We start from the raw sequence: 14010 nt of genomic DNA, 5'->3' as shown, positions 1-14010 counted from the left end.
AAGGCAAAAGGGTACTTGAAACCCTTTATACGACTCAGAATTTTCATTAACATCAGTCCCCATTGTAGAGGAGAACAAACTTTATGAATTCAATTCGAGATGAAGCCCTATTCCCATTTAAAGGCTGGAGAGTAAACCGAAATTCCCCTTCCAACACAAAAGGTGACCTGACTTCCTTGAAGCAACACGAGCGTGTTCCTGATGTCCCCGTTGCAAATAAAGAAGTACTCCCAGCTTCCCGCCGCAACTCGAGAAACACCAGAAAATTATCCCCTCAGTGCAAGATGAGGAAATATTGCGCTGCAGAATCTCAATAGAAGTACCAAATTCCCTCTTGAAAGGCAAAAGGGTATATGACACCCTTTATGCGACTCAGAAAATTCACTACATCAGTCAACATTGGAAAGGAGAACACAGTTTATGGACTCAATTCGAGATGAGCCCCTATTCCCATTTAACAGCTTGAGAGTAAACCGGAAGTTCCCCTCCCAACACAAAAGGGGACCTGAGTTACCAGAAGCAACCCGAGCGATTTCCTGGGGTCCACGTCGCAACTCGAAAAGGACCCTCAGTTTCCAGTCCCAACACGAGAAACACCATAAAATCATCCCCTCAATGAGAGATGAGGAAATTTTGCGCTGCAGAAACTCAAGAAAAATACCACATTCCCTCTTGAAAGTCAAAAGTGTACATGACATCCTTAATGCGACTCAAAATGTTCCCTCACACAGCCATCCCCACTGGAGAAGAGAGCCGAATTATGGACTCAATTCGAGATGAGCCCCTATTCCCATTTAAAAGCTCGAGAGTAAAACGGAAGTTCCCCTTCCAACACAAATGGGGATCTGACTTCCCTGAAGAAACCTGAGCAAATAACTCAGGTCCGCGTCGCAAATTGAGAAGTACCCCCAGCTTCCGGCCCCAACTCAACACCATAAAATTATCCCCTCAATGAGAGATGAGGAAATTTTGCTCTGCAGAATCTCAAGAGAAAAACCACATTCCCTCTTGAAAGGCAAAAGGGTATTTGACACCCTTTATTCGAGTCAGAAGGTTCCCTCACACAGCCGTCCCCATTGGACAGGAGAACACACTTTATGGACTCCTTTCGAGTTGAGATTCTATTCCCATTTAACGGCTCGAGAGTAATCTGGAAGTTCCCCTTCCAACAACAAAGGGGACCTGACTTCCCTGAAGCAACCCGAGCGAGGGCCTGAGGTTCCCGTCGCAATTCGAGAAGTACCCCCAGCTTTCGGCCGCAACTAGAGAAACACCACAAAATTATCCCCTCAATGTGAGAGGAGGAAATTTTACACTGCAGAATCTCAAGAGAAATACCACATTCCCTATTGAAAGGCAAAAGGGTACTTGACACCCTTTATGTGACTCAGAAATGTCACTAACATCAGTCCACATTGGAGAGGAGAACACATTTTATGGACTCAATTCGAGATGAGCCCCTATTCCCATTTAACGGCTCGAGAGTAAACCAGAAGTTCCCCTCCAACACCAAAGGGTACCTGACTTCCCTTTAGCAACCCGAGGGAGTTGCTGAGGTCGCCATCGCAACTCAAAAATTACCCCCAGGTTCCCGCCGCAACTCGAGAAACACCACAAAATTACCGCCTCAATGCGAGATGAGGAAATTTTGCACTGCAGAATCTCAAGAGAAACACCACATTCCCACTTGAAAGGCAAAAGGGTACTTGACACACTTTATGCGACTCAGAAATTTCACTAAATCAGTCCCCATTGGACAGGAGAACACAGTTTACGGACTCAATTCGAAGAGAGCCCCTATTTCCATTTAACGGCTCACGAGTAAACCCTGTATAAGAGACTGCAAAAGAGACATAGGCATTTAGAACAGTCTTTGGGACTCTGTGGGAGAGGGTGAAGGTGGAATGATTGGAGAGAATGGAATTGTAGCATGTATATTATCATAAGTGACCAGTCCAGGTTCGACGCATAAATTTTCCTCTGTTCATTTCTTTGCATTTGTGCTTTTTTAATAAAATTCTTTTTTAGAAATAAAAAATAAATAAATAAATAAATAAATTAAAAAAAAAAAGAGTAAACCGGAAGTTCCCCTTCCAACACAATAGGGTTCTGACTTCCCTGAAGCATCCCGAGCGAGTTCCTGAGGTCTTCGTCGTAACTCGACAAGTACCCCCAGCTTTCCGCCGCAACTCGAGAAACACCACAAATTATGCCCTCAAAGCGTGCTGAGGAAATTTTGCGCTGCAGAATCTCAAGAGAAATACAACATTCGCTCTTGCAAGGGAAAAGGGTACTTGACACCCTTTATGCGTCTCAGAAAGTTCCCTCACACAGCCATCCCCATAGGAGAGGAGAACACACTTTATGGACTCAATTCGTGATGAGGCCCTATTCCGATTTAACGTCTCGAGAGTAAACCGGAAGTTCCCCTTCCAACACCAAAGGAGACCTGACTTCCCTGAGGCAAACCGAGCAAGTTTCTGAGGTCCCCGTCACAACTCTAGCAGTCCCCCGAAAGTCCGCTGCAACTCAGGAAACACTACAGAATTATCCCCTCAATGCGAGATGAGGAAATTTTGCCCTGCAGAATCTCAAGAGAAATAACACATTCCCTCTTGAAAGGCCAAAGGGTACTTGACACCCTTTATGCGACTCAGAAAGTTGCCTCACACAGCCATCCCAATTGGAGAGGAGAACACACTTTATGGACTCAATTCGAGATGAGCCCCTATTTCCATTTAACGGCTCGAGTGTAAACCGGAAGTTCCCCTTTCAACAATAAAGGGACCTGACTTCCTGGAAGAAACCCGAGCAAGTTCCTGAGGTTGCCACTGTAACTCGAGAAACACCACAAAATTACCCCCTCAATGAGAGATGAGGAAATTTTGCGCTGCAGAATCTCAAGAGAAACACCACATTCCTTTTTTAAAAGCAAAAGGGTACTTGAAACCCTTTATACGACTCAGAATTTTCATTAATATCAGTCCCCATTGTAGAGGAGAACAAACTTTATGGACTCAATTCGAGATGAAGCCCTATTCCAATTTAACGACTGGAGAGTAAACGAAATTCCCCTTCCAACACAAAAGTTGACCTGACTTTCTTGAAGCAACCCGAGCGAGTTCCTGAGGGGCCCGTCCCAACTAAAGAAGTAACCCGAGCTTCCCGCCGCAACTCGAGAAACATCACAAAATTATCCCCTCAAAGCAAGATCCGGAAATTTTGCGCTGCAGAATCTCAAGAGAAATACCATATTCCCTCTTGAAAGGCAAAAGGGTATATGACACCCTTTATGCGACTCAGAAATTTTGCTAACATCAGTCAACATTGGAAAGGAGAACACACTTTATGGACTCAATTCGAGATGAGCCCATATTCCCATTTAACTGCTCGAGAGTAAACTGGAAGTTCCCCTTCCAACACAAAAGGGGACCTGACTTCCCTGAAGAAACCCGAGCGAATTCCTCAGGTCCGCGTCGCAACTTGAGAAGTACCCCCAGCTTCCCGCCGTAACTCGAGAGACACCAGAAAATTATCCCCTCAATGAGAGATGAGGAAATTTTGTGCTGCAGAATCTCAAGAGAAATACCACATTCCCTCTTGAAAGGCAAAAGGATACTTGACACCCCTTATGCGACTCAGAAAGTTCCCTCACACAGCCGTCCCAATTGGACAGGAGAACACACTTTATGGACTCACTTCGAGTTGAGATCCTATTGCCATTTAACGGGTCGAGAGAAAACCGGAAGTTCCCCTTCCAACAACAAAGGAAACCTGACTTCCCTGAAGCAACCCGAACGAGTTCCTGAGGTCCCCGTAAAAACAAGAGTAGTACTCTCAGCTTCCCGCCGTAACTCGAGAAACACCAGAAAATTATCTCCTGAATGCGAGATGAGGAAATTTGCCTTGCTCAAGAGAAATACCACATTCCGTCTTGAAAGACAAAAGTGTACTTGACATCCTTTATGTGACTGAGAAATTTCACTAACTTTAGTCCCGATTGGAGAGGAGAACACACTTTATGGAATAAGCTGGAGATGAGGCCCTATTCCCATTTAACGGCTCGAGAGTAAACCGGAAGTTCCCCTTCCAACACAAAAGGGACCTGACTTTCCTGAAGCAACCCGAGCAAGTTCCTGAGGTCCACGTGGCAATTTGATAAGTACTCCCAGCTTTCCGTCACATCTCGAGTAACCCCACAAAATCATCCACTCAATACGTGATGAGGAAATTTTGCGCTGCATAATCTCAAGAGAAATAACACATTCCCCCTTGAAATGCAAAAGGTACTTGGCACCCTTAATGCGACTCAGATATTTGCCTCACACAGCCGTCCCCATTGGACAGGAGAACACAATTTATGGACTCAATTCGAGATGAGTCCCTATTCCCATTTAATAGCTCGCCAGTAAACTGGAAGTTCCCCTTCCAACATCAAAGGGGACCTGACTTCACTGAAGCAACCTGAGCGAGTTCCTGAGGTCGCCGTCGCAACTCGAGAAGAACACACAGCTTCCCGCATAAACTCGAGAAACACCACAAAATTATCCCCTCAATGCGAGATGAGGAAATTTTGCGCTGCAGAATCTCAAGAGAAATACCACATTCCTTTTTTAAAGGCAAAAGGGTACTTGAAACCCTTTATACGACTCAGAATTTTCATTAACATCAGTCCCCATTGTAGAGGAGAACAAACTTTATGAACTCAATTCGAGATGAAGCCCTATTCCCGTTTAATGGCTGGAGAGTAAACCGAAATTCCCCTTCCAACACAAAAGTGACCTGACTTCCTTGAAGCAACCCGAGCGAGTACCTGAGGTCCCCGTTGCAAATAAAGAAGTACACCCAACTTCCCGCCACAACTCGAGAAACACGACAAAATTAACCCCTCAATGCGAGATGAGGAAATTTTGTGCTGCAGAATCTCCAGAGAAATACCACATCCCCTCTTCAAAGGAAAAAGGTTACTTGACACCCTTTATGCGACTCAGAAATTTCCCTCACACAGCCGTCCCCATTGGACAGGAGAACACACTTTATGGACTCAATTGGAGATGAGGCCCTATTCCCATTTAACGGCTCGGGTGTAAACCGGAAGTTCCCCTTCCAACAAAAAATGGACCTGACTTCCCTGAAGAAACCCGAGCGAGTTCCTGAGGTAGCCGTCGCAACTCCAGAAATACCCCCAGGTTGCCGCAGCAACTCAAGAAACACCACGAAATTAACCCCTCAATGCGAGATGAGGAAATTTTGCGCTACAGAATCTCAAGAGAAACACCACAGTCCCTCTTGAAAGGCAAAAGGGTACTTGACACACCTTATGCGACTCAGAAATTTCACTAAATCAGTCCCCATTGAACAGGAGAACACAGTTTACGGACTCAATTTGAGGTGAGCCCCTATTCCCATTTAACCACTGAAGAGTAAACCGGAAGTTATCTGTCTAACACAAAAGGGCACCTGAGTTCCCTGAAGCATCCCAAGCGAGTTCCTGAGGTCCGCGTCGTAACTCGAGAAGTACCCCCAGCTTCCCTCCGCAACACGAGAAACACCACAAAATTATCCCCTCAATGCGTGAGGAGGAAATTTTGCGCTGCTGAATCTCAAGAGAAATACCACATTCCCTGTTGAAAGGACAAAGGGTACTTGACACCCTTTATGCGACTCAGAAAGTTCCCTCACACAGCCATCCCCATAGGAGAGGAGAACACACTTTAGGGACTCAATTCGTGATGAGCCCCTATTCCGATTTAACGTCTTGAGAGTAAACCGGAAGTTCCCCTTCCAACACCAAAGGAGACCTGACTTCCCTGAGGCAAACCGAGCGAGTTACTGTGGTCCGCGTCGCAACTCTAGCAGTCCCCCGGCATCCTGCTGCAACTCAGGAAACACCACAGAATTATCCCTTCAATGCGAGATGAGGAAATTTTGCGCTGTAGAATTTCAAGAGAAATACCACATTCCCTCTTGAAAGGCCAAGGGGTACTTGACACCCTTTATGCGACTCAGAAAGTTGCCTCGCACAGCCGTCCCCATTGGATAGGAGAACACACTTTCTGGACTCAAATCGAGATGAGCCCCTACTTCCATTTAACCGCTCGAGTGTAAACCGGAAGTTCCCCTTCCAACAATTAAGGGACCTGACTTCCTGGAAGAAACCCGATCGAGTTCCTGAGGTCGCCTTCGCAACTCCAGAAGTACCTCCAGTTTTCCGCCGCAACTCGAGATATACCACAAAATTACCCCCTCAATGCGAGATGAGGAAATTTTGCGCTGCAGAATCTCAAGAGAAACACCACATTCCCTCTTGAAAGGCAAAAGGGTACTTGACACACTTTATGCGACTCAGAAATTTCACTAAATCAGTCCCCATTGGAAACGAGAACACAGTTTATGGACTCAATCCGAGGTGAGCCCCTATTTCCATTTAACCGCTGAAGAGTAAACCGGAAGTTCACCTTCCAACACAAAAGGGCACCTGACTTCCCTGAAGCATCAAGAGCGAGTTCCTGAGGTCCGCATCATAACTCGAGAAGTAACCCCAGCTTCCCGCCGCAACTCGAGAAACACCACAAAAATTTCCCCTCAATGCGAGAGGAGGAAATTTTGCGCTTGAGAATCTCAAGAGAAATACCACATTCCCTCTTGAAAGGCAAAAGGGTACTTGACACCCTTTATGCGACTCAGAAATGTCACTAACATCAGTCCACATTGGAGAGGAGAACACATTTTATGGTCTCAATTCGAGATGAGCCCCTATTCCCATTTAACGGCTCGAGAGTAAACCAGAAGTTCTCCTCCAAAACCAAAGGGTACCTGACTTCCCTTCATCAACCCAAGGGAGTTGCTGAGGTCGCCGTCGCAATTTGAGAAGAACACCCATGTTCCAGCAGCAACTCGAGAAACACCACAAAATTACCCCCTCAATGCGAGATGAGGAAATTTTGCGCTGCAGAATCTCAAGAGAAACACCACATTCCCTCTTGAAAGGCAAAAAGGTACTTGGAGCACTTTTTGTGACTCAGAAATTTCACTAAAACAGTCCGCATTGGACAGGAGAAAACAGTTTAGAGACTCAACTCGAGGAGAGGCCCTATTTCCATTCAATGGCTCAAGAGTAAACCGGAAGTTCCCCTTCCAACACAATAGGGTTCTGACTTCCCTGAAGCATCCCGAGCGAGTTCCTGAGATCCGCGTCGAAACTCGACAAGTACCCCCAGCTTCCTGCCGCAACTCGAGAAACACCACAAAATTATGCCCTCAAAGCGTGATGAGGAAATTTTGCACTGCAGAATCTCATGAGAAATACAACATTCGCTCTTGCAAAGAAAAAGGGTACTTGACACCCTTTATGCGTCTGAGAAAGTTCCCTCACACAGCCATCCCCATAGGAGAGGAGAACACACTTTATGGACTCAATTCGTGATGAGACCCTATTCCAATTTAATGGCTCGAGAGTAAAACGGAAGTTCCCCTTCCAACACCAAAGGGGATCTGACTTCCCTGAAGCAAACCTAGCAAGTTTCTGAGGTCCCCGTCACAACTTTAGCAGTCCCCCGAAAGCCCGCTGCAACTCAGGAAACACCACAGAATTATCCCTTCAATGCGAGATGAGGAAATTTTGCGCTGCAGAATCTCAAGAGAAATACCACATTCCCTCTTGAAAGACTAAAGGGTACTTGACACCCTTTATTCGACTCAGAAAGTTCCCTCACACAGCCGTCCCAATTGGAGAGGAGAACACACTTTATGGCCTAATTCGAGATGAGTCCCGATTTCCATTTAACGGCTCGAGTGTAAACCGGAAGTTCCCCTTCCAACAATAAAAGGACCTGACTTCCCGGAAGAAACCCGAGGAAGTTCCTGAGGTTGCCATTGCAACTCGAGAAACACCACAAAATTACCCCCTCAATGAGAGATGAGGAAATTTTGCGCTGCAGAATTTCAAGAGAAATACCACATTCTTTTTTTAAAAGCAAAAGGGTACTTGAAACCCTTTATACGACTCAGAATTTTCATTAATATCAGTCCCCATTGTAGAGGAGAACACACTTTATGGACTCAATTGGAGATGAGGCCCTATTCCCATTTAACGGCTCGGGTGTAAACGAGAAGTTCCCCTTCCAACAAAAAATGGACCTGACTTCCCTGAAGAAACCTGAGCGAGTTCCTGAGGTCACCGTCGTAACTCCAGACGTACCCCCAGTTTTCTGCCGCAACTCGAGTAACACCACAATATTACCCCGTCAATGCGAGATGAGGACATTTTGCGCTGCAGAATCTCAAGAGAAACACCACATTCCCTCTTGAAAGGCAAAACGGTACTTGACACACTTTATGCGACTCAGAAATTTCACTAAATCAGTCCCCATTGGACAGGAGAACACAGTTTACGGACTCAATTCGAGGTGAGCCCCTATTCCCATTTAACCGCTGAAGAGTAAACCGGAAGTTCACCTTCCAACACAAAAGCGCACCTGACTTCCCTGAAGCATCACAAGCGAGTTCCTGAGGTCCGCATCGTAACCCAAGAAGTAACCCCAGCTTCCCGTCGCAACTCGAGAAACACCACAAAATTATCCCCTCAATGCGTGAGGAGGAAATTTTGCGCTGCTGAATCTCAAGAGAAATACCACATTCCCTGTTGAAAGGACAAAGGGTACTTGACAACCTTTATGCGACTCAGAAAGTTGCCTCACACAGCTGTCCCCATTGGAGAGGAGAACACACTTTATGGACTCAATTCGAGATGAGCCCCTATGTCCATTTAATGGCTCGGGCTCGAGTTTAAACCGGAAGTTCCCCTTAAAACAATAAAGGGACCTGACTTCCCAGAAGAAACCCGAGCAAGTTCCTGAGGTTGCTGTTGCAACTCGAGAAGTTCCCCAAGGTTCCTGCCGCAACTGGAAAAACACCACAATATTATCCCCTCAATTAGAGATGAGGAAATTTTGCGCTGCAGAATCTCAAGAGAAATACCACATTCCTTTTTTAAAGGCAAAAGGATACTTGAAACCCTTTATACGACTCAGAATTTTCATTAACATCAGTCCCCATTGTAGAGGACAACACACTTTATGGACTCAATTCGAGATGAAGCCCTATTCCCATTTAAAGGCCAGAGAGGAAACCAAAATTCCACTTACAACACAAAAGGTAACCTGACTTCCTTGAAGCAACCCGAGCGAGTTACTGAGGTCCCCGTCGCAACTAAAGATGTAACCTCAGCTTCCCGCTGCAACTCGAGAAACACCAGAAAATAATCCCCTCAATGCAAGATGGGGAAATTTTGCGCTGCAGAATCTCAAGAGAAATACCACATTCCCTCTTGAAAGGCAAAAGGGTATATGACACCCTTTATGCGACTCAGACATTTCGCTGACATCAGTCAACATTGGAAAGGAGAACACTTTTTATGGACTCAATTCGAGATGAGCCCCTATTCCCATTTAATGGCTCGAGAGTAAATCGGAGGTTCCCCTTCCAACACAAAAGGGGACCTGACTTCCCTGAAGAAACCTGAGCGAATTCCTCAGGTCCGCGTCGCAACTTGAGAAGTACCCCCAGCTTCCCACCGCAACTCGAGAAACACCAGAAAATTATCCCCTCAATGAGAGATGAGGAAATTTTTTCGCTGCAGAATCTCAAGAGAAATACCACATTCCCTCTTGAAAGGCAAAAGGGTACTTGACACCCTTTATGCGACTCAGAAAGTTCCCTCACACAGCCGTCCCAATTGGACAGGAGAACACACTTTATGGACTCACTTCGAGTTGAGATCCTATTCCCATTTAACAGCTCGAGAGTAAACTGAAAGTTCACATTCCAACACCAAAGGGGACCTGACTTCCCTGAAGCAACCGGAGCGAGTTCCCGGGTTCCGCGTGGCACCTCGATAAGTATTCCCAGCTTCCCACCACAACTTGAGTAACACCACAAAATCATCCACTCAATACGAGATGAGGAAAATTTGCGCTGCATAATCTCAAGAGAAATACCACATTCCCCCTTGAAATGCAAAAGTTATTTGGCACCGTTTATGCGACTCAGAAATTTGCCTCACACAGACGTCCCCATTGGACAGGAGAACATACATTATGGGCTCACTTCGAGATGAGACCCTATTCGCATTTAATAGCTCGCCAGTAAACCGGAAGTTTCCCTTCCATCATCAGAGGGGACCTGACTTCACTGAAGCAACCCGAGCAAGTTCCTGAGGTCGCCGTCACAACTCGAGAAGAACCCACAGCTTCCCGCAGCAACTCGATAAACAGCACAAAATTATGCCCTCAATGCGAGATGAGGAAATTTTGCGCTGCAGAATCTCAAGAGAAATACCACAATCTTTTTTTAAAGGCAAAAGGGTACTTGAAACCCTTTATACGACTCAGAATTTTCATTAACATCAGTCCCAATTGTAGAGGAGAACAAACTTTATGAACTCAACTCGAGATGAAGCCCTATTCCCATTTAACGGCTGGAGAGTAAACCGAAATTCCCCTTCCAACATAAAAGGTGACCTGACTTCCTCGAAGCAACCAGAGCAAGTTCCTGAGGTCCCCGTCGCAAATAAAGAAGTACCCCCAGCTTCCAGCCGCAACTCGAGAAACACCACAAAATTATCCCCTCAATGAAAGATGAGGAAATTTTGCGCAGCAGAATCTCAATAGAAATACCAAATTCCCTCATGAAAGGTAAAAGGGTACTTGACAACCTATATGCGACTCAGAAAGTTCCCTACACAGCCGTCCCCATTGGAAAGGAGAATGCAGTTTATTGACTCAATTCGAGATGAGCCTCTATTTCCATTTAACGGCTGGAGAGAAAACCGGAAGTTCCCTTTCCAACACCAAAGGGGACCTGACTTCCCTGTAGTAACCTGATCGAGTTCCTGAGGTCCCTGTCGCAACTCGAGAAGTACCCTCAGTATCCCGCCGCAACTCGAGAAACACCACAAAATTATCCCCTCAATGCGAGATGAGGAAATTTGCGCTGCAAAATCTCCAGAGAAATACCACATTCCCTCTTGAAAGTCAAAAGTGTACTTCACACTCTTTATGCGACTCAAAAATTTCACTAACATCAGTCCCCATGGACAGGAGAACACACTTTATGGACTCAATTCGAGATAAGCCTCTATTCCCATTTAACGGTTTGAGAGTAAACCGGAATATCCCCTTCTAACAGCAAAGGGGACCTGACTTTCCTGAAGCAACCCGAGCGAATTCCTGAGGTCTGGGTCGCAACTGCAGAAGTACCACCAGATTCCCGCCAAAACTCGAGAAACACCAGAAAATTATCCCCTGAATATGAAAGGAGGAAATTTTGCGCTGCAGAATCTCAAGAGAAATAAAACATTTCCTCTTGAAATGCAAAAGGGTACTTGAAACCCTATATGCGACTCAGAAAGTTTCCTACACAGCGGTCCCCATTGGGCAGGATAACGCAGTTTATGGACTCAATTCGAGAGAAGCCCCATTCCCATTTAACGGTTCGAGAGTAAACCGGAAGATCCCGTTCCAACACAAAAGGGGACTTGACTTCCCTGAAGCAACTCAAGCGAGTTCCTGAGGTCACCGTCCCAACTCGAGAAGTACACCTTGCTTCCCGCCACAATTCGAGAAACACCACAAAATTATCCCCTCAATGCGAGATGAGGTAATTTTGCGCAGCAGAATCTCAAGAGAAATCCCACATTCCCGCTTGAAAGGCAATAGGGTATTTGACACACTTTATGACACTCAGAATGTTCCCTAAAATCTGTCCCCATTTGAGAGGAGAACACGCTTTATGGACTCAACTCGAGAAAAGTCCCTATTTCCATTAAAGGGCTCGAGAGTAATCTGGAAGTTCCCCTTCCAGTACAAAGGGGACTTGACTTACCTAGAGTAACTCGAGTGAGTTCCTGAGGTCTCCGTCGCAACTTGAGGAGTTCCCCCTGCTTCCCGCCGCAATCCGAGACACTCAACAAAATTATCAACTTAATGCGAGATGGGGAAATTTTGCCCTGCAGAATCTCAAGAGAAATCCCACAGTCCCGCTTGAAAGGCAAAAGGGTACTTGACTCCCTTTAAGCGATTCAGAATTGTCCCTAACTTCCGTCCTCAGTGGAGAGGAGAACACAGTTTATGTACGCAAATAGAGAAGAGGCAATATTCCCATTTAATAGCTCGAGAGTAATCCGGAATTTCCCCTTCCAACACAAAACAAGACTTGACTTCCTTGAAGCAAACCGATAGAGTTCTTGAGGTCCCTGTCGCAACTCGAGAAGTACCCCCAGCTTCCCGCCACAACTCGAGAAACACAAAAAATTATCCCCTCAGTGAGAGATGAGGACATTTTGTGCTGCAGAATCTCAAGAGAAATAGCACATTCCCTCTTGAAAGGCAAAAGGATACTTGACACCCTTTATGCGACTCAGAAATTTCATTAAAATCAGTCCCCGCTGGAGAGGAGAACATACTTTAAGGACTCAATAGGTGATGAAGCCCTATTCCCCTTTATCAGCTCGAGAGTAAACCGGAAGTTCCCCTAAACACCAAAGGGGACCTGACTTCCTGAAGCAACCCAAGACAGTTCCTGAGGTCCCCGTCTCAACTCGTGAAGTACCCCCAGCTTCCCGCCACAACTCGAGAAACACCACAAAATTATCCCCTCAATGCGAGATGAGGAAATTTTGCGCTGCATAATCTCAAGAGAAATACCATTTTCCATCTTGAAAGGCAAAAGGGTACTTGACACCATTTATGTGACTCGGAAAGTTCCCTCTTACACCAATCCCCATGGACAGGAGAACACATATTATGGACTCAGTTCGAGATGAGGCCCTATTCCCATTTAATGGCTCGAGAGTAAACTGTAAGTTCCCCTTCCAACACCAAAGGGGACCTGACTTCCCTGAAGCAACCCGAGCGAGTTCCTGAGGTCCCCGTCACAACTCGAGCAGTACCTTCAGCTTCCCAACTCAACTCGAGAAACACACAAAATTATACCCTCAATGCGAGATGAGGAAATTTTGCGCTGCAGAATCTCAAGAGAAATACCACATTTCCTCTTGAAAGGCAAAAGGATACTTGACACCCTTTATGCAACTCAGAAAGTTCCCTCTCACACCCGTCCCCATTGGACAGGAGAACACACAGTATGGACACAGTTCGAGATGAGACCCTATTCCCTTTTAAAGGCTCGAGAGTAAACCGAAATTTCCCCTTCCAACACCAAAGGGGACCTGACTTCACTGAAGCAACCCGAGCGAGTTCCTGAGGTCCCCGTAGAAACTCAAGAAGTACCCCTAGCTTCCGGCGGCAACTCGAGAAACACAACAAAATTATCCCCTCAATGCGAGATGAGGAAATTTTGCGATGCAGAATCTCAAGAATAATACCACATTTACTCGTGAAAGGCAAAAGGGTACTTGACAACCTTTATGCTACTCAGAAAGTTCCCTCACAAAGCCGTCCACAATGGATTGGAAAATGCACTTTATGGACTCAAATCGAGATGAGCCCCTATTCCCATTTAATGGCTCGAGAGTAAACCGGAAGTTACCCTTCCAACACAAAAGGGGAACTGACTTCCCTGAAGCAACCCGAGCGAGTTCCTAAGGTCCCCGTCGCAACTCGAGAAGTACCCCCTGCTTCCCGTAACAACTCGAGAAACACCAAAAATTTATCCCCAAAATGCGAGTTGAAGTTTTCGCTGCAGAATCTCAAGAGAAATACCACATTCCCTCTTGAAAGGCAAAAGGGTACGTGACACCCTTTATGCGACTCCGAAAGTTCCCTCACACAGCCGTTCCCATTGGACAGGAGAACACACTTTATGTACTCAATTCGAGATGAGCCCCTATTCCCATTTAACGGCTCGAGAGTAATCTGGAAGTTCCCTTTCCAGCACAAAGGGGACCTGACTTCCCTGAAGTAATTAGAGTGACTTTCTGAGGTCCACGTCGCAACTCGAGGAGTTACCCCCGCTTCCCGCTGCAATTCGATAGACTCCACAAATATATCC

Source organism: Moschus berezovskii, chromosome 21 (genome assembly GCF_049115385.1).
Source record: "Moschus berezovskii isolate FMDL1 chromosome 21, NW_MosBer_1.0, whole genome shotgun sequence".
Lineage (NCBI taxonomy): Eukaryota > Metazoa > Chordata > Mammalia > Artiodactyla > Moschidae > Moschus > Moschus berezovskii.
Note: the sequence above shows the minus strand (reverse complement) of the source record.